This window comes from Pseudophryne corroboree, chromosome 2, assembly GCF_028390025.1.
Source record: "Pseudophryne corroboree isolate aPseCor3 chromosome 2, aPseCor3.hap2, whole genome shotgun sequence".
Classification (NCBI taxonomy): Eukaryota; Metazoa; Chordata; class Amphibia; order Anura; family Myobatrachidae; genus Pseudophryne; species Pseudophryne corroboree.
Window position 1 is genome coordinate 859,609,807 of NC_086445.1, and position 22,466 is coordinate 859,632,272.

A 22,466-nucleotide genomic window follows, 5' to 3' on the forward strand; every position below is an offset into this window, starting at 1 on the left:
TGGAGAGAAGCCTGATGCGGCGGCCAAATCGGAACGTGGAGGTACGCATCCTTGATATCCAGGGATACCAGGAACTCCCCCTCCTCCAGACCTGAGATCACCGCTCTCAGAGACTCCATTTTGAATTTGAACTCCCTCAGAAAGGGGTTTAGCGATTTCAAATTTAAAACTGGCCTGACCGAACCATCCGATTTTGGTACCACGAAAAGGTTTGAATAATAATCTTTGTTTCGCATATGAGGTGGAACTGTGACAATGACCTGTGACTGTTCCAATATTTGGATGGCTTCCTGTAGGACAGCCATGTCTGCCAATAATGCTGGCAAGCCTGATTTGAAGAAACAGTGAAGCGGGAGTTCTTGAAACTCCAGTCTGTACGCCTGGGACACAATATCCTGTACCCAGGGATCCAGACCGGAAGACACACAGACGTGGCTGAAACGCCAGAGTCCCGCCCCCACCGGCACCTCCTCCAGGCTGTGCAGTCCACCGTCATGCTGAGGATATTGATGTACCAGAAGCAGGCTTCTTTTCTTGGGAACCTGCAGTAGCAGGTTTTTGGGATTTTGCCCGACCTCCTCTAAAGAAGGTGTTAAAAGGCTTGGTCCTCTTTGTTTTAGCCGTCCGAAAGGACTGCGATGTAGAAGAAGAAAAAAGGTTTCTTCGTAGCTGGCGAGGCTGAGGGAAGAAAAGGTGACTTACCCGCGGTAGCCGTGGAAATCCACGCATCCAACGCCTCCACAAAGAGAGCCAGACCTGTGTAGGGTAGGTTCTTCACCCCTCTCCTGGATTCCGCGTCGGCAGACCATTGGCATAGCGAGAGTCCCCTGCGAGCCGAGACAGACATGGAAGATATCCCTGCAGCCATCGAACCCAGGTCTTTGATGGATTCCACCAATAATCCTGCAGAATCCAGTATGTGACGTAAAAACAATTCAACGTCATTTTTATCCATTGTATCCAAGTCCTCAAGCAAAGCACCTGACCACTTTACAATAGCTTTAGAAATCCACGCACAGGCAATAGTAGGTTGCAGTATCGCCCCTGAAGCTGTGTATATGGATTTGAGCATAGTGTCAATTTTGCGATCTGCCGGTTCTTTTAACGCAATAGATCCTGGGACAAGTAAAACCACCTTCTTTGACAGTCTGGAAACAGATGCGTCAACTATGGGTTGGTTTTCCCATTTCTTTCTATCCTCCTAAGGTAAGGGAAAAGCAATCAGAACCTTTCTTGGGATCTGGAATTTTTTCTCCGGGTTTTCCCAGGATTTTTCAAATATAGCATTTAATTCTTTAGACGCTGGGAAGGTTAGCAAGGCTTTCTTATTATCTGTGAAGTAAGCCTTCTCAAGCCGCTCAGGTGTTGTGTCAGCAATATTCAACACATCTCTAATGGCCTCAATCATCAACTGCACTCCTTTTGCAAGAGATGTCGCCCCCCGCTGCACATCCCCATCACCATCTGCTATGTCAGAATCGGTATTCGTGTCATCTTGTATAATCTGGGCAAGAGCACGTTTTTGAGGGTGTACGCTAGAAGCCCCAGAAGGAACAGAACTGGACTAAACCGCCATAGAATTCTGTAAAACCTGAGTTGCAGTCTCAGTCTGTGCTACCCTGGTAGAAATCTGATAAATCATACCCTTAAGAGAGGCTAACCACTCAGGCTCACTTCCAGGGTTCTGTGATAAAACAGTACAATCCTGATTACATGGAATGAGATCATCCTGAGAGGAATTATCCTCTGCAGCATATGACACAGGAGTCCATAGACATGGTTTTTGGAGATAGCAAACACTCCACACACACACACACACACACACACACACACACACACACACACGAGGAAAGGACAGATACAGTTTCCCCTAAGAATGCCAAGAGAGCCACAGAGATTGGAGCCAACCCACACACAACGCTTTTTTAGCAACTACCCACACACAACTACCCAGCGCTTACTGTGCACCTTAATAGGCTACACAGCATTTACACAGCTCCCCCCCCCACCCCCCCTCCACAACCCCCTGGTACCGTACAGGATAGCTGGAGTTGATTTGGAGGGACAGCTCTCCCTGTCAGCGTCTCCACAGTGATCTGCAGGCAGGAAAAATGGCGATGAACGCTGCCGGGTCCACTCTGAGAAGCTCCACCCCCTTTCATGGCGTTGCTTCCCGCTCCACTGTTCGTTTATACTGGCCTGACGATTATGCTGGCATAGGAACCGAGGCCCCTGACAGACTTCAATACCAGTGTAGGGTACGGCACTGGCTCAGGGTGCCCCTCACAGCGGCGCACTAAGTACCGCTGAGCCTCCGGAGCGCAGTTAGTACTGCGCTCCCAACCTGTTGCCGCCACCTTCACACCGGTTCCCCGCTTGCTAGGGGAGCTGGTGACTCACTCGTCACTTGAATCTTTTGGCTCTGTGAGGAGCTGGCGGCATGCTGCGGGGGTGAGCGATCACCTGTGGCGGGGAATGATTATTCCACTCAGGAGCTCAGTGTCCTGTCAGCTGAGATAGTGGCTCAGACCCTTCAGGGAGGACACTACTCCCCCACTTAGTCCCACGAAGCAGGGAGGCTGTTACCAGCAGCCTCTCTGTGCCTATACTCTAATAAAAAAATAAAACCAGAGAAACTCCTATGGAGCTCCCCTAGCTATGACCGGCTCCTCCGGGCACATTTTCTAAACGGAGTCTGGTAGGAGGGACATAGAGGGAGGAGCCAGCCCACACTCTCAAACTCTTAAAGTGCCAATGGCTCCTGGTGGACCTGTCTATACCCCATGGTACTAATGTGGATCCCAGCATCCTCTAGGACGTAAGAGAAATAAAGCATTTTTCCATACAACAATTCTGATTTTAAACAGATTTTCCTTCTTTTTGTAAATTTCATTTACTTTTTTTGTAATAACTGGAACAGAAAGGCCAAATTCATCATACAGCCAGGTTACAAATGCACTTCAAATTTCCATGAAATAAGGCCATCTTCCCCTTGCTCAATTCAGTTACATCAGCCCTGAAAATACAGTAGTGCTGATATCTCGATCCCATTCTACAATAGCTGTACTGTACCATTTAGGTCAGTGAGGGGAAATACAAAAGGAAATAACCAGGACTCCAAAGTTCCCCTATAAATCACCCTCTTAACGAGTCTGTATCATCAGTAATTACTTTTTACTTTTACTGTTTACCAACGTAAAATTTTTATTTTATTTTTCTATAGAGAGACAGGATTTTTGGGTGGCATGTTTTTATATAGAGGAGTCAAAATCAAGAATACACTATTGGAAGTTTAGGCTTTTTGGAACTTTTTCAGTGTTATCGCCAGGCTATGTATGTACATGAGAAAGCAATGATATGTGTAGGAAGTTCTAATTTTTCTTAATAAGACCAAAAATGTATTTTATTTGATTTAATATTAAAACCTAGTTTGACAAATTTCCCCTTTTGCCAGTACTAAAGTTTTCAAAATAAACAGCATGTACTATAGCTGATTCTCTTACAGACGTGTACTCATACATCTAGCCTCACAGCGCGATGTGCCTGGTGCGAGTGAGCCGCCACGTCCGATGCAACTTGCTAGCATCGGACGTTCTTTGCCACGGCGGGGTCCATCCCGGTAGGGTCTCTGAAGAAATTTAGCCCCCAGCTTCTGTATGGCGCGCAGGCCCCAACCCGCAAGGAGGTTTAAAAAGACTCGGGAAGCTAGTTTCCTCTCTCTTTCTACCAAACTCCAGATTCTTGAGAGACAACATAAACTCTCCCCTACCCCTACTAATTTGGAGGCTTTGCTGGGGGCGAGGTCTGCGATCTCGCTCTCTCTCTCTCAGAGTGCACAGCAAAGACTCTCCAGAGGCTAAATCCGTCCTTCTATGAGAAGGGAGACAAAGCCGATAGACTCTTTGCATCCCGCCTCAGAGCACAGCGTTCTCGGAACAATATTCTGGCAGTAATTACCGAATCTGGCGAGGTTACGCATGTCCCGGATGCCATAAATAGGGTGTTCCGGGACTATTATACTAAGCTCTACAATTTAAATCCGGCTAATTCAGGCCCAGGTCCCCCGGATGTTTTAATCTCGGACTTCTTGCGTAGGGCTAACCTCCCTCGCCTGTGAATAAGAACATAACAGACGAGGAAATTGCTGCAGTTCTGAGGAACTTCAAATCTGCTAAAGCTCCAGGCCCTGATGGCTTCTCGGCTTCGTATTATAAGAAATTTGCCTCCATTTTGGTCCCCCATCTTAGAGTATTGTTTAATGCTGTACTGCATGGCACCACATTTCCAAGCACTATGCTGGAGGCTAGAGTCATAGCTATCCATAAAGAGGGCAGGGATCCTCGAGACTGCGCTAACTATCGGCTGATATCCCTATTGAATTTGGACATTAAACTCTATGCCAACATTTTAGCAACTCGTCTCAATGGTGTGCTCCCGAGTCTGATACATTATGACCAGGTGGGATTCATTCCTGGACGTCAGGCCAGGGACAACACTAGGAGGGCGATTGATCTCATACAATTGCTGAACTGCAGACAAACTCCATCTATTATCCTTTCACTCGACGCCGAAAAGGCGTTCAACTGTATTTTCATGGCCTTTCTTGTTTCAGACTCTGCAAGCGATATCGGCTGAATTTTTAACAGGAGTCTCAGCCCTCTACTCCTCTCCTACAGCTAAGGTTCCTACTAACGGAATATTATCCTCTCCCTTCCCGCTATCCAATGGCACGAGACAGGGGTGTCCTCTCTCCCCCCTGGTGTTTGCCATGGTCATAGAACCCCTGGCCACTATGATAAGAAACTCTGACAGAATTCGGGGAGTGAAGGTGGGCTCGCAGGAGTTTAAAATTACTGTTGTCCCTTACGCAGCCGCAGTCTTCTCTCCCCGCCTTGTATCAGATTATAGAGGAATATGATTCCCTGTCGGGCTATAAAATCAATTTTATTAAATCCGAAGCTATGTTATTACATGTTCCTGGACACCTCAAACGCTCCCTGCAGTACTCCTATGACCTTCGTTGGTAGGTCAATAAGTATCTAGGTGTTTATATTACCTCCCATTATGGCTCTTTGTACTCGGAAAACTTTCCGCGGCTATTAACTAAGATTAAATCTGACCTGGCAAAATGGAGGTCCCATAGCATATCCTGGCTGGGTAGGATTATTGCCCTCAAAATGTCAGTTATGCCACAGCTTCTCTACCTCTTTCAAACTTTACCTGTGAGAGTTCCGGAGAGGGTTCTTAGGGACGCCCAGGCCTCATTTGTGAAGTTTGTCTGGAACGATAGCTTTTACTGTGCTCCGGCTCCCTCGTTCTGAGAGAGGGCGGGGATTCCCCGACGTTAAATTTTATTACCTGGCTAGCCATTTGAGCCAATTGGTGGCTTAATTTGTGCCCCGAGGCTCTATTGCCTGGCTAGATTTAGCAGCCCTTTCCTTGTGGCTTCGTTCAGTGGCTTCGTTGTGGGGTCTGGACAAACCATATCAGCTCACTCTAACGAACTCTTCTCCCTCTCTTAAATTCCATCTTTCTATCTGGCATAATTCTCTCACGAAATATAATCTGTCCTCCTCCTACTCCCCCCTCACCCCCCTCTGGGACAACCCTGCTTTTCCGGCTGGGGTTTCACCTCATCGATTCACACTGTGGTTTAGCGCTGGGGTTCATGTGGTGCATGATCTGTCTCTCCGAGACCATTGGATGTCGATAGATGATATCAAATGTAAGTTTTCCTCTCTATCCCCCCCTTCTTTGAATACTTTTAGGTCCGCCACTTCCTTCTCTCCCTACCTCAAGCTGATGTTCTGCGGGATCCTACCTCTTTTGAATCCTTATGTACCAAAAAACCCATATGTAGAGGGCTGATCTCGCTGATCTATTCTATATTAGTTGGAGTTTCCTCGGGATCGCAGACTCGCCATGAACAGGAGTGGGAGAGGGACCTGGGCCCACCGCCTGAAGATTCCTGTTGGGAGGAGGTACGGGAGGGCATAGCTAAAAGTTCTATCTCAACCCGCCTCAAGGAGACATCCTATACACTATATTATCGATGGTATTACACCCCGGACAAATTGTCTAGGATGTTCCCTTCTGCTACCCCGGTTTGTTGGCGAGGATGCGGTCAGCGGGGAACTCTTTTCCATATTTGGTGGACCTGTCCACATATAGTTCGCTTCTGGAATAGGGTACTCGATATACTGAACTCCCTATCTGGATTAGCGCTAGACCTGGACCCGTGGGTATTTTTATTGGCTCGTCCATATCCAGATCTTGACCCTCTTTTGAATAAATTGTTTTCCCATATATTTGTGGCTGCTAAATCCTTAATTGCTAAAAATTGGAAGGCCTCCACTGCTCCTACTATCCCTGCCCTAAACAATTATATTTGGTTCGTTGCTAATATGGAAAAGATCACTTACTATCTACATGACTGTCCCCACAAATTTGAGCTAGTTTGGGGCCCCTGGTTGCTTATGATGTCTCCCCCACATTGATGTTCAAAATGTTCTTCTACCTATGTCTTCTGAACTTCAAGTCATGCCGTACCTGGACCCTCCGTCCGGACGCCATCCCATTCTCTTTAGTCCTTCCTTGTCATTGAGCAATGATTGGCCCATTTGTCTGTATTTATATTGCTATGTTTATGCACTATATATTGTTATATTTGGCGTACCTTCCTCCTCATGGCTCAGATCGGCCCTGTTCTTTTCTTTGGTGTCTGCTCTTTTCTCCTTTCTCCCCGCTCCCCCTCCCCCCTTTTTTTCTTTCCCTCTACCCTTCTCTGTTTCTTTTTCTCTTGTATACGGTCCCCTCTTAAGGGACACCTTTGTTTGTTTGTTAACTGAAAAATTTCTTGAAAAACTCCAGGGAGACTGGTTTTCACCTTTTATTGTACAATTGAATCTGTTTTGTATACCTTTTTATCTCTCCTGGTACAAATAATAAGAATTTACTTACCGATAATTCTATTTCTCATAGTCCGTAGTGGATGCTGGGACTCCGTCAGGACCATGGGGAATAGCGGGCTCCGCAGGAGACAGGGCACATCTAAAAAAGCTTTTAGGTCACATGGTGCGTACTGGCTCCTCCCCCTATGACCCTCCTCCAAGCCTCAGTTAGGTACTGTGCCCGGACGAGCGTACACAATAAGGAAGGATCTTGAATCCCGGGTAAGACTCATACCAGCCACACCAATCACACCGTACAACTTGTGATCTGAACCCAGTTAACAGTATGATAACACAAACGAAGTAGCCTCTGAACAGATGGCTCACAACAACAGTAATAACCCGATTTTTGTAACAATAACTATGTACAAGCATTGCAGACAATCCGCACTTGGGATGGGCGCCCAGCATCCACTACGGACTATGAGAAATAGAATTATCGGTAAGTAAATTCTTATTTTCTCTAACGTCCTAGTGGATGCTGGGACTCCGTCAGGACCATGGGGATTATACCAAAGCTCCCAAACGGGCGGGAGAGTGCGGATGACTCTGCAGCACCGAATGAGAGAACTCCAGGTCCTCTTTAGCCAGAGTATCAAATTTGTAAAATTTTACAAACGTGTTCACCCCTGACCACGTAGCTGCTCGGCAAAGTTGTAATGCCGAGACTCCTCGGGCAGCCGCCCAGGATGAGCCCACTTTCCTTGTGGAATGGGCCTTTACAGATTTAGGCTGTGGCAGGCCTGCCACAGAATGTGCAAGTTGGATTGTACTACATATCCAACGTGCAATCGTCTGTTTAGACGCAGGAGCACCCAACTTGTTGGGTGCATACAATGTAAACAACGAGTCAGATTTTCTGACTCCAGCTGTCCTTGAATATATATTTTTAATGCTCTGACAACGTCCAGTAACTTGGAGTCCTCCAAGTCGCTAGTAGCCGCAGGCACCACAATAGGCTGGTTCAAGTGAAATGCCGAAACCACCTTAGGGAGAAATTGAGGACGTGTCCTCAATTCTGCCCTGTCCGAATGGAATATCAGATATGGGCTTTTGTATGACAAAGCTGCCAACTCCGAAACTCTCCTGGCTGAAGCCAGGGCCAACAGCATGGTTACCTTCCATGTAAGGTATTTTAAATCTACCGATTTTAAAGGCTCAAACCAATGAGATTTGAGAAAATTTAGAACCACGTTCAAATCCCACGGTGCCACTGGAGGCACTATTGGGGGTTGTATATGTAGTACACCTTTGACAAAAGTTTGTACTTCAGGCACTGACGCCAATTCCTTCTGGAAGAAAATTGATAAGGCCGAAATTTGAACTTTAATGGACCCCAATTTGAGGCCCATAGACAATCCTGCTTGCAGGAAATGTAAGAATCGACCCAATTGAAATTCTTCCGTTGGAGCCTTCTTGGCCTCACACCACGCAACATATTTTCTCCAAATGCGGTGATAATGTTGTGCGGTCACTTCTTTCCTGGCTTTAATTAAAGTAGGAATAACTTCCTCGGGAATGCCCTTCTCTTTTAGAATCCGGCGTTCAACCGCCATGCCGTCAAACGCAGCCGCGGTAAGTCTTGGAACATACAAGGTCCCTGCTGAAGCAGATCCCTTCTTAGAGGTAGAGGCCACGGATCCTCCGTGAGCATCTCTTGAAGTTCCGGATACCAAGTTCTTCTTGGCCAGTCCGGAGCTACCAGTATTGTTCTTACTCCTCTTTTCCGTATAATTCTCAGTACCTTTGGTATGAGAGGCAGAGGAGGGAACACATACACTGACTGGTACACCCACGGTGTTACCAGAGCGTCCACAGCTATTGCCTGAGGGTCTCTTGACCTGGCGCAATACCTGTCCAATTTTTTGTTGAGGCGAGACGCCATCATGTCCACCTTTGGTTTTTCCCAACGGTTCACAATCATGTGGAAAACTTCTGGATGAAGTCCCCACTCTCCCGGGTGAAGGTCGTGTCTGCTGAGGAAATCTGCTTCCCAGTTGTCCACTCCCGGGATGAACACTGCTGACAGTGCTACGACATGATTCTCCGCCCAGCGCAGAATCCTTGCAGCTTCTGCCATTGCACTCCTGCTTCTCGTGCCGCCTTGTCGGTTTACGTGGGCGACTGCCGTGATGTTGTCGGACTGGATCAACACCGGCTGACCCTGAAGCAGCGATTTTGCCAGGCTTAGAGCATTGTAGATCGCTCTTAGCTCCAGTATATTTATGTGAAGAGACGTCTCCAGGTTTGACCACACGCCCTGGAAGTTTCTTCCCTTTGTGACTGCTCCCCAACCTCGTAGGCTGGCATCCGTAGTCACCAGGACCCAGTCCTGTATGCCGAATCTGCGGCCCACTAACAGATGGGCAGTCTGCAACCACCACAGGAGAGACAACCTTGTTCTTGGTGACAGTGTTATCCGCTGATGCATGTGCAGATGCGATCCGGACCATTTGTCCAGCAGATCCCACTGAAATGTTCGTGCATGGAATCTGCCGAATGGAATCGCTTCGTACGAAGCCACCATCTTTCCCAGGACTCTTGTCCATTGATGTACTGACACAGTTCCTGGTTTTAGGAGGTTCTTGCCAAGTTCGGATAACTCCCTTGCTTTCTCTTCCGGGAGAAATACCTTTTTCTGAACCGTGTCCAGAATCATGCCCAGGAACAGCAGATGTGTTGTCGGGGTCAATTGAGATTTTGGAAGATTTAGAATCCACCCGTGTTGCTGAAGCACTACTTGTGTTAGCGCTACACCGACTTCCAGCTGTTCTCTGGACTTTGCCCTTATCAGGAGATCGTCCAAGTAAGGGATAATTAATACGCCTTTTCTTCGTAGAAGAACCATCATTTCGGTCATTACCTTGGTAAAGACCCGAGGGGCCGTGGACAACCCAAACGGCAGCGTTTGAAACTGATAATGACAGTCTTGTATCACGAACCTGAGATACCCTTGGTGTGAGGGGTAAATCGGGACATGTAGATAAGCATCTTTTATGTCCAAGGACACCATGAAGTCTCCTTCTTCCAGATTCGCTATCACTGCTCTGAGTGACTCCATCTTGAACTTGAATTTCTTTATGTACAGGTTCAAGGATTTCAGATTTAGAATAGGCCTTACCGAACCGTCCGGTTTCGGTACCACAAATAGTGTGGAATAATACCCCTTTCCCTGTTGTAGGAGGGGTACCTTGACTATCACCTGCTGAGAATACAGCTTGTGAATGGCTTCCAAAACCGACGTCCTTTCTGAGGGAGACGTTGGTAAAGCAGACTTTAGGAACCGGCGAGGGGGAGACCTTTCGAACTCCAGCATGTAACCCTGAGATACTATCTGCAGGACCCACGGGTCCACTTGTGAGTGAACCCATTGATTGCTGAAAATCTTGAGTCGACCCCCCACCGTTCCTGAGTCCGCTTGTAAAGCCCCAGCGGCATGCTGATGGCTTTGTAGAAGCCGGGGCGGGCTTCTGTTCCTGGGCAGGGGCTGCTTGCTGCCCTTTCTTACCCTTTCCTCTGCCTCGCGGCAGATAAGACTGTCCTTTTGGTCGCTTTTTATAGGAGCGAAAGGACTGCGGCTGAAAAGACGGTGTCTTTTTCTGTTGGGAGGGGGTCTGAGGTAAAAAAGTGGATTTGCCGGCAGTTGCCGTGGCCACCAGGTCCGAAAGACCGACCCCAAACAATTCCTCTCCTTTATATGGCAATACTTCCATATGCCTCTTGGAATCCGCATCACCTGACCACTGTCGCGTCCATAAACTTCTTCTGGCAGATATGGACATCGCGCTTACTCTTGATGCTAGAGTACAAACATCCCTCTGAGCATCTCGCATATAAAGGAAAGCATCCTTTAATTGCTCTAGAGTCAATAAAATACTGTCCCTATCCAGGGTATCAATATTTTCAGTCAGAGAATCCAACCACACTACCCCAGCACTGCACATCCAGGCTGAGGCTATTGCCGGTCGCAGTATAACACCAGTATGTGTGTATATACTCTTCAGTGTAGTTTCCAGCCTCCTATCTGCTGGATCCTTGAGGGCGGCCGTATCAGGAGACGGCAACGCCACTTGCTTTGATAAACGTGTGAGCGCCTTATCCACCCTAGGGGGTGTTTCCCAGCGCGCCCTAACCTCTGGTGGGAAAGGGTATAATGCCAATAACTTCTTGGAAATTAGCAGTTTTCTATCGGGGTTAACCCACGCTTCATCACACACGTCATTCAATTCCTCTGATTCTGGAAAAAATACAGGTAGTTTTTTCACCCCCCACATAATACCCCTTTTTGAGGTACCAGCAGTATCAGAGATCTGCAAAGCCTCCTTCATTGCCGTGATCATATAACGTGTGGCCCTATTGGAAAATACGTTTGTTTCTTCACCGTCGACACTAGATTCATCTGTGTCGGTACCCGTGTCGACTGACTGAGGTAAAGGACGTTTTACAGCCCCTGACGGTGTCTGAGACGCCTGAACCGGTACTAACTGGTTTGCCGGGCGTCTTATTTCGTCAACTGACTTTTGTAATGTGCTGACATTATCACGTAATTCCATAACTAAAGCCATCCATTCCGGTGTCGACTCCCTAGGGGGTGACATTACCATCATCGGCAATTGCTCTGCCTCCACACCAACATCGTCCTCATACATGTCGACACACACGTACCGACACACAGCAGCCACACAGGGAATGCTCTAATCGAAGACAGGACCCCCTAGCCCTATGGGGAGACAGAGGGAGAGTTTGCCAGCACACACCAAAAGCGCTATAAATGTATATAAACAACCCTAGAAGGTGTTGTTTACTATATATGCGCTCTTAATATATAAATATCGCCAATTTATGCCCCCCTTCTCTTTGTTACCCTGTTTCTGTAGTGCAGTGCAGGGGAGAGACCTGGGAGCCTTCCTCACCAGCGGAGCTGAGCAGGAAAATGGCGCTGAGTGCTGAGGAGAATAAGCTCCGCCCCTTTTTCGGCGGGCTTTTCCCCGGTTTTTAAGAAACTGGCCTGGGTTAAAATACATACATATAGCCTTAATGGCTATATGTGATGTATTTATTTTGCCACTAAAGGTAATTATATTGCTGCCCAGGGCGCCCCCAGCAGCGCCCTGCACCCTCCGTGACTGAGTCAGTGAGCCGTGTGACAACAATGGCGCACAGCTGCCGTGCTGTGCGCTACCTTCAAGAAGACTGAGGAGTCTTCTGCCGCCTGTTTCCGGACCTCCGTTCTGCCATCTCTTCAGCATCTGTAAGGGGGATCGGCGGCGCGGCTCCGGGACGAACCCCAGGCTGACCTGTGTTCCGACTCCCTCTGGAGCTAAGTGTCCAGTAGCCTAAGACTCCAATCCATCCTGCACGCAGGTGAGTTGGAAATCTCTCCCCTAAGTCCCTCGATGCAGTGATCCTGTTGCCAGCAGGAATCACTGAGATTGAAACCTAAAAAAAAACTTTTCTAAACAGCTCTTTAGGAGAGCCACCTAGATTGCACCCTCTCGGACGGGCACAAAAACCTAACTGAGGCTTGGAGGAGGGTCATAGGGGGAGGAGCCAGTACGCACCATGTGACCTAAAAGCTTTTTTAGATGTGCCCTGTCTCCTGCGGAGCCCGCTATTCCCCATGGTCCTGACGGAGTCCCAGCATCCACTAGGACGTTAGAGAAAAAGAGTTAAAAAAAAAAAAAAATTAGGACTCCGCACATAACTTTCATCTTGAGCTCTGCGTATCGGGGTACCAGGAGCTGTGAGAAATGATTTCCAGCAACCTCTCTGGAACCTCCAGCTGTCTTTTTATGTCCAGTAGGTGCAAGTGTTACAGGCAGCTTATATGCTAACAAATTACTGTATGTTTCTATGTTTTAATAATACTTGGATGTGCAAGAAAATGCAAATAAGTTGTCTTACTGTACATGCTTGTTGTTGTTAAAAAGGGCCAGAGACATTATGTGACTAGCTGACTGAAGAGAGCAACCAGTTCTGGTGCAAGTAATAAGTAGTGTAAATCACAGCCCTGGGTGCTCACTGAAAGCCTGGTATCCAAGGCCATAGAAAGCAGCTGCCATAGTATCCGTGAAACCCATCTGTTTGCGGGTTAGTGAATGGCCTCTTGCATAACCGTCTCCTTGGAGACCGGCAGAGCTGCATTCACAAATGTGGGGGAGAGTTCAGAAACACAAGCATTTATACACACAATAGAAAGCCCCAGAGTACAGCATGAAAGAAACATTAGCGGCATTTCGAGCATGGCCATTACCAGCAATCTGGAAAACATTCCCATTCGAAAACATAAGCCCAAATGTTTCACTTGCAATCCATTATCTGTATTACATTTGACAATATATCATGCATGCTGAACACTAACAATATTTGTGCTTCCTGGGTGTTGTATTCCGCTGTCACCACCTTAACTAGGCCTAATTCTGGATTTACTCATCAGCACCAACTTATACAATAAACATTTCCTGAGCAGACAGTGATGATAAATGTCTGTACATGAACGTAGCTGTCAGCAAATTTATCTTTAAGGCTACGGCCACGTATAGTGGCCAAGCGGGTCCCGCTGAACGGAACCTGCTTGGCCAGGAGGGGGGTTTTGTGTGCACACGGATACTGTTCTGCGGGATCACGCAGGACAGGATCCTGCCAGTGACACACAAGATTACAATAGCACATAGTGCGGCACAGCCGCACCGTGTGAACACATACATTGAAATGTATGTGATCACCTTGAAATCCAGTCATCCTGCTCAACCACAGCATGCTGCGGTTGGATCAGGTGGTGACAGGACTGCCGCACATGTGCAGCCTCCTTTCCGGCCAAGCAGGTCCCGTTCTTGGCCTCTATGTGTGGCCGTAGCCTTATACAGAAACAGGCTTGCAAAAGTATTCAAAACACCCCCCCTCCCTCCCAAGTAAACGGATTTGTTTGTATTAAAGATGACACGTACGCTGGATGCACACTATAAGAAAATCTCCCAAAAGAGAGAAATTGGGCAAAAATGGTTGTTAGGATAAATTGGGTAAATCAAATGACTTTAAACAATTTTTCTGAACATCAATTTTGTTTGTTTTCGAGTGTTTGGGACGAACTGGTCAATTGTCATTTGCTCAAATATATTACCAGATTCTCGTTCCAACCAGAAAGATTGGACAGATAATCTTATTGTGTGTATCCAGCTGTACACAGATTGTTCAAGACAATAATTTATGGCGCACCAGTAGGCTCTACATTTTTAAATTCATAATTTATTATTTGCATGCATATTATTATTTTGTAACTGAAAACCTGCTTATGTATTTCACCTCTGCAGACTACTACTTGGTAGAACCACCCCTGAATGGAATAACAGCTTTAAATATTTGGGGATAAGTCTCTACCAGGTTTGCACACTGCTTGGGAGTACTTTTTGTCGGAATGAGTTTGTTGGATCGACCCTAATTAGGTTGACACTCATTGGCTCGACGACTATTGGTCAACAGGCACTAGGTCGACATGGTTGTCAGGTCGACATGGAAAAGGTTGACATGAGTTTTTTATGGGTTTTTTGGTGTCGTTTTCTTCGTAAAGTGACCTGGGACCCCAATTAGTGCACCTCTTCGCTCGCCATGCTTCGGGCAAGGTTACTCACTCCGCTACCGCTGTGCTCGGTAAAGGTTACTATTCCCAATCGTAGTCCACGTGGATCGTAAAGTGCGAAAAGGTTAAAAAAATGGGGGGGGGGGGGTGAAAAACCCATATCGACCTTTTCATGTGTCGACCTTTTACATGTTGACCTTGTATGGGTGTCGACCAATAAATGAATGTCGACCTAAGGACCGTATACCCTTTATGTCCATTCTACTTTGCAGATTTGCTCAAGGTTGTTCGTTGTTCAGGTTAATTTTATGATGTTTGTGTATTGCAAATTTTAAATAGTGCCAGAGATCCCCAATTGGACCGGCCATTGTAGAACATTAACCCTTTCATTGCTAAACTACAGTTCATTGGCATGTTTGCTTGTTTGTCTGACCAGTTATGCATTCGGACACCCCTGTACGGATTGGGATGAAACCAATGAGAGGTGGTCCAGTTGAATATTGGCCAGGTCTTAGGGGGGTTAGGGTGCTGGTTGGACCTCCTGTTGGTGTATGCCGGGCAAAATTTTGACCAGGGGAGCCTGTTCTGAGCCTTTCACTGGATGGATTTAGACAAAAACTTCACAGAGTTCACACTGGATAACAGTATACTAGGGGGTTTAGGTCCCGGTCTGTACAATGGGCAGAACTAGGACCCAGGGAGCCTGTTCTGGGCATTACACTGAATGGATTTGGATAAAAACTTTAATGAACTGTAATAAATGACAGAAATAACAATGATTCAATGACCTGAAATAACTGAGTGCGTTTGATCGCCTGCATTGGGGATATCTTCAGCAAAGTGTTACGTAAGTTTGGACTTAATGGCAGAGTACTCGCCTCCATTTTAGCTTTATATTCTAATCCCGCTGCAAGAGTGTGTGTAAACAGACTGCTCTCTCCTTGCTTTTGGATTACGAATGGCACTCGTCAAGGGTGCCCCCTGTCCCTGCTAATGTTCGCTCTAGCAATAGAGCCTCTTGCTGAGAAAATTAAGGGCATGGAATTTTTGGGACAATCACATAAGATATGTCTCTTCGCGGACGATGTTCTATTGACACTAACTGACCCCATTAATTCCTTGCAAGCCTTATACACAAACAAGGTTGTGACTCCGCACCAGTCCTCAAAATTTCAAAAGATAATTTATTGAACCAGAATTATGATCATATGTATGGTAGGTATACCTTCAAATAATTGTACCTGGTGGTGCACCCAGGATCAGGGAGAAACTAGAGAAAAAACAACTTTGCAGAAGACTCTTGTGTGGGTGCACTCTTGTTTTTGTTATATGACTATTAATTAAAACATAACTTTTATTAACTCATTTAAAATAAATCCTCACTCTCATACTCCACCATGTTTGGTTAATAAGATGTATTTATATCTACACACACAAAAGTGCTTCAAAAATTGGAAATGTTCTGGTTAGTCTATCACCAAAAGACTTGTAGGGGGATGTAGACACTATAGTTCTACATCCAATTCCTAACCAACCAGCACAAGCGAAGCTTGTTTTAATGAGACCTCAATGGGTCATGATTGACCTGACCATTCTTATCAGGAGTATGTATCCTAACAACAGTATATGCACATATAGGGGTGCCTGCTAGATTCCCCCGTAATTTGGAGACAATAAGTTTAGCTGATTTTAGCTTTAGATATCTAAAAGAAGAAAGAAACCAGAAGATAAGAGGGGAAAAAAGGGGAGAGAGAAAGTGGTGATCCTGCTGTTGGTATCCGGTCGAAGAGGGTCATTAATTACAACACCGGGTATTCTCTGGGGGTCTCCCTCACAGGTACTGACCCAGCCCGCCACCGTTTTGCTTCCAAGATCGGACGAGATCGGGCTCTGTCGGTGGGGTATGGTAGTAACTTTTAGACGCAATTGGTTGACTCACCAATGAGAGTGCGCCGATTAAAAGATTTCAGAAAAAAAGGCAAACTGCGGATCTGCTGTCTACGTTAGGCGCAGGTTTTCACCTGTGAATCATAGATGAGAGTCCACTGATATACAGAAAATTATAGCTAAAGATAAAGATAAGATAAAGGTAAAAGTTAACTGAAGAAGCTGTATTATAATGAAAAAATAGGCCAGACCTGTATATGCTGACTATAGCCTATGCTAAATTAACCCCAGTTGATCCCACCTATAAACGCAATATATTATACCGCTAGGCAGGGAATACTGAGAAATCAATATCAAAAAATGGAATCTGGTATTGTTTTCAATAGGCAATGTCAATTTGTTTGATAACTTAGATATACATTTTTTATATATAGAACCACTGCTGTGGGCTAGATTGGACTAGAACGGCTATAGCACATATACCAAAAAATCCCCCATAAAAATTATGATTGTAAATACAACCCAAAATATGGGGCTGTTATACTGGGAAAAACAGCCATTAGAGAGGGGTGTGTCCAATCAAACAAAATTATCACCTGCTCTCAGTTATCTATAGGGCAACAAATAATGGTAAAGAAAAAACAGAATATGGAAAGACAGGTACAATTATTATGTCCCGTCTATAACAGGCAAAATTAACACTGTATCAATCTGAAAAACCAGAGTGGGTTTTGGTGCTGCTAACAGATGTTGGTTTTAGAGAGTTGAAAAAAATGTACACAAAAAAATAAGAATTTACTCACCGGTAATTCTATTTCTCGTAGTCCGTAGTGGATGCTGGGAACTCCGTAAGGACCATGGGGAATAGCGGGCTCCGAAGGAGGCTGGGAACTCTAGAAAGATTTATGACTACCTGGTGTGCACTGGCTCCTCCCACTATGACCCTCCTCCAAGCCTCAGTTAGGACACTGTGCCCGGACGAGCTGACATAATAAGGAAGGATTTAGAATCCCGGGTAAGACTCTTACCAGCCACACCAATCACACCGTACAACTCGTGATACTATATCCAGTTTGACAGTATGAAAACAACTGAGCCTCTCAACAGATGGCTCAACAATAACCCTTTAGTTAACAATAACTATTTACAAGTATTGCAGACAATCCGCACTTGGGATGGGCGCCCAGCATCCACTACGGACTACGAGAAATAGAATTACCGGTGAGTAAATTCTTATTTTCTCTGACGTCCTAGTGGATGCTGGGAACTCCGTAAGGACCATGGGGATTATACCAAAGCTCCCAAACGGGCGGGAGAGTGCGGATGACTCTGCAGCACCGAATGAGAGAACTCCAGGTCCTCCTCAGCCAGGGTATCAAATTTGTAGAATTTTGCAAACGTGTTTGCCCCTGACCAAGTAGCTGCTCGGCAAAGTTGTAAAGCCGAGACCCCTCGGGCAGCCGCCCAAGATGAGCCCACCTTCCTTGTGGAATGGGCATTTACAGATTTTGGCTGTGGCAGGCCTGCCACAGAATGTGCAAGCTGAATTGTACTACAAATCCAGCGAGCAATAGACTGCTTAGAAGCAGGAGCACCCAGCTTGTTGGGTGCATACAGGATAAACAGCGAGTCAGATTTTCTGACTCCAGCCGTCCTGGAAACATATATTTTCAGGGCCCTGACAACGTCTAGCAACTTGGAGTCCTCCAAATCCTTAGTAGCCGCAGGCACCACAATAGGCTGGTTCAGGTGAAACGCTGACACCACCTTAGGGAGAAATTGGGGACGAGTCCTCAATTCTGCCCTATCCATATGGAAAATCAGATAAGGGCTTTTACATGATAAAGCCGCCAATTCTGACACTCGCCTGGCTGAAGCAAAGGCCAATAACATGACCACTTTCAACGTGAGATATTTCAGATCCACGGTTTTTAGTGGCTCAAACCAATGTGATTTTAAGAAACTCAACACCACGTTGAGATCCCAAAGTGCCACAGGAGGCACAAACGGGGGCTGAATATGCAGCACTCCTTTCACAAACGTCTGAACTTCAGGTACTGAAGCTAGTTCTTTTTGAAAGAAAATCGACAGAGCCGAGATCTGTACTTTAATGGAGCCTAGTTTTAGGCCCATATTCACTCCTGCTTGCAGGAAATGCAGAAATCGACCTAGTTGAAATTCCTCTGTTGGGGCCTTTTTGGCCTCGCACCATGCAACATATTTCCGCCATATGCGGTGATAATGCTTTGCCGTAATATCTTTCCTGGCCTTAATAAGCGTAGGAATGACTTCTTCCGGAATACCCTTTTCCTTTAGGATCCGGTGTTCAACCGCCATGCCGTCAAACGCAGCCGCGGTAAGTCTTGGAACAGACAGGGCCCCTGCTGTAGCAGGTCCTGTCTGAGCGGTAGAGGCCACGGGTCCTCTGAGAGCATCTCTTGAAGTTCCGGGTACCACGCTCGTCTTGGCCAATCCGGAACCACGAGAATTGTGTTTACTCCTCGCTTTTTTATTATTCTCAATACCTTTGGTATGAGAGGCAGAGAAGGGAACACATAAACTGACTGGTACACCCACGGTGTCACTAGAGCGTCCACAGCTACCGCCTGAGGGTCCCTTGACCTGGCGCAATATCTTTTTAACTTTTTGTTGAGGCGGGACGCCATCATGTCCACCTGTGGTTTTTCCCAACGGTTTACCAGCATCTGGAAGACTTCTGGATGAAGTCCCCACTCTCCCGGGTGGAGGTCGTGTCTGCTGAGGAAGTCTGCTTCCCAGTTGTCCACTCCCGGAATGAACACTGCTGACAGTGCTAGTACATGATTCTCCGCCCATCGGAGGATTCTTGTGGCTTCTGCCATCGCCATCCTGCTTCTTGTGCCGCCCTGTCGATTTACATGGGCGACTGCCGTGATGTTGTCTGACTGGATCAGCACCGGCTGGTGTAGGAGCAGGGATTTTGCTTGACTTAGGGCATTGTAGATGGCCCTTAGTTCCAGAATATTTATGTGAAGGGAAGTCTCCTGACTCGACCATAGTCCTTGGAAGTTTCTTCCCTGTGTGACTGCCCCCCAGCCTCGAAGGCTGGCATCCGTGGTCACCAGGACCCAGTCCTGTATGCCGAACCTGCGGCCCTCTAGAAGATGGGCACTCTGCAGCCACCACAGTAGAGACACCCTGGTTCTTGGAGACAGGGTTATCAAGCGATGCATCTGAAGATGCGATCCGGACCACTGGTCCAACAGGTACCACTGAAAGATTCTGGCATGGAACCTGCCGAAGGGAATTGCTTCGTAAGAAGCCACCATCTTTCCCAGGACCCGCGTGCAGCGATGCACTGATACCTGTTTTGGTTTCAGGAGGTCTCTGACTAGAGATGACAACTCCCTGGCTTTCTCCTCCGGGAGAAACACTTTTTTCTGGACTGTATCCAGAATCATACCCAGGAACAGTAGCCGTGTCGTCGGAACCAGCTGTGACTTCGGGATATTCAGAATCCAGCCGTGCTGGTGCAGCACCTCCTGAGATAGTGCTACTCCCACCAACAACTGTTCCTTGGACCTCGCTTTTATTAGGAGATCGTCCAAGTACGGGATAATTAAAACTCCCTTTTTTCGAAGGAGTATCATCATTTCCGCCATCACCTTGGTAAATACCCTCGGTGCCGTGGACAGTCCAAACGGCAGCGTCTGGAATTGGTAATGGCAATCCTGTACCACAAATCTGAGGTACTCCTGGTGAGGATGGAAAATGGGGACATGCAAGTAAGCATCCTTGATGTCCAGGGATACCATGTAATCTCCCCCTCTTCCAGGCTCGCAATAACCGCCCTGAGCGATTCCATCTTGAACTTGAATTTTTTTATGTATGTGTTCAAGGATTTCAAATTTAAAATGGGTCTCACCGAACCGTCCGGTTTCGGTACCACAAATAGTGTGGAATAGTAACCCCGGCCTTGTTGAAGTAGGGGTACCTTGATTATCACCTGCTGGGAATACAGCTTGTGAATTGCCGCTAGCACCGCCTCCCTGTCTGAGGGAGCAATCGGCAAGGCAGATTTTAGGAACCGGTGGGGTGGAGACGCCTCGAATTCCAGTTTGTACCCCTGAGATACTATTTGAAGGATCCAGGGATCCACCTGTGAGCGAGCCCACTGATCGCTGAAATTCTTGAGGCGGCCCCCCACCGTACCAGGCTCCGCCTGTGGAGCCCCACCGTCATGCGGCGGACTTGGCAGAAGAAGCGGGGGAGGACTTTTGCTCCTGGGAACCTGCTGTTTGTTGCAGCCTTTTTCCCCTACCTCTGCCTCTGGATAGAAAAGACCCGCCTTTTCCACGCCTGTTTTTCTGGGTCCGAAAGGACTGAACCTGATAAAACGGCGCCTTCTTAGGCTGTGAGGGGACATGGGGTAAAAATGCTGACTTCCCAGACGTTGCTGTGGAAACTAGGTCCGAGAGACCATCCCCAAATAATTCCTCACCCTTATATGGCAACACTTCCATGTGCCTTTTAGAATCTGCATCTCCTGTCCACTGGCGAGTCCATAAGCCTCTCCTAGCAGAAATGGACAATGCACTAACTTTAGATGCCAGTCGGCAGATTTCCCTCTGTGCATCTCTCATATATAAGACTGAGTCTTTTATATGGTCTATGGTTAACAGGATCGTGTCTCTGTCTAATGTGTCAATATTTTCTGACAGTTTATCTGACCACGCAGCGGCAGCACTGCATGAGAAGTCGGCTGTCCCACATTTGGCATGTCGTCAAATTTCTTATGTAAGGAGTCTATACGTGCACTCATTTCTTTCCATAAGCTCAACCACTCAGGTGTCTGCCCCGCAGGGGGTGACATCCCTTCTAAAGGCATCTGCTCCGTCTCCACATCATTATCCTCATCAAACATGTCGACACAGCCGTACCGACACACCGCACACACACAAGGAATGCTCCAACAGAGGACAGGACCCACAAAAGCCCTTTGGGGGGACAGAGTGAGAGTATGCCAGCACACACCAGAGCGCTATATAATGCAGGGACTAACTGAGTTATGTCCCCTATAGCTGCTTTTTCTATATAATTTATACAGCGCCTAAATTTAGTGCCCCCCCTCTCTTTTTTTACCCTTTTCTGTAGTGTAGACTGCAGGGGAGAGCCAGGGAGCTTCCTTCCAGCGGATCTGTGAAGGAGAAATGGCGCCAGTGTGCTGAAGGAGAAATGGCGCCAGTGTGCTGCAGGAGATAGCTCCGCCCCTTTTCCGCGGCCTATTCTCCCGCTTTTATCTGGATTCTGGCAGGGGTATTTTCCACATATATAGCCTCTGGGGCTATATATTGTGGTATTTTTGCCAGCCAAGGTGTTATAATTGCTTCTCAGGGCGCCCCCCCCCAGCGCCCTGCACCCTCAGTGAACGGAGTGTGAAGTGTGTGTGAGGAGCAATGGCGCACAGCTGCAGTGCTGTGCGCTACCTTGGTGAAGACTGATGTCTTCTGCCGCCGATTTTCCGGACCTCTTCTTGCTTCTGGCTCTGTAAGGGGGACGGCGGCGCGGCTCCGGGACCGAACACCAAGGACTGGGCCTGCGGTCGATCCCTCTGGAGCTAATGGTGTCCAGTAGCCTAAGAAGCCCAATCCGGCTGCAAGCAGGCGAGTTCGCTTCTTCTCCCCTTAGTCCCTCGCTGCAGTTAGCCTGTTGCCAGCAGGTCTCACTGAAAATAAAAAACCTAAATCTATACTTTCTTTCTAAGGGCTCAGGAGAGCCCCTAGTGTGCATCCAACCTCGGCCGGGCACAAAATCTAACTGAGGCTTGGAGGAGGGTCATAGTGGGAGGAGCCAGTGCACACCAGGTAGTCATAAATCTTTCTAGAGTGCCCAGCCTCCTTCGGAGCCCGCTATTCCCCATGGTCCTTACGGAGTTCCCAGCATCCACTAGGACGTCAGAGAAATTCTGTGTGGAAAGATAAGAAAATACCAGTCCCTGCCCAGGTCCCTGGGTCAGTCTGGAGTTAGGAAGATCTGCATCATACTCCTGATGTCCTTGGTCAGAAGAGGAAAAA

The 22,466-nt window shown here is 47.2% G+C and overlaps 1 protein-coding gene and 1 pseudogene across 1 annotated transcript in view; both read right to left on the reverse strand.

Annotated features, from left to right (window-relative positions):
* Positions 1-22,466, reverse strand: part of PIGL (phosphatidylinositol glycan anchor biosynthesis class L) — a 401,477-nt gene that overhangs the window by 120,993 nt on the left and 258,018 nt on the right. The gene's annotated exons all lie outside the window — the stretch shown is intronic.
* LOC135052345 (5S ribosomal RNA) lies at positions 16,323-16,441 on the reverse strand (annotated as a pseudogene).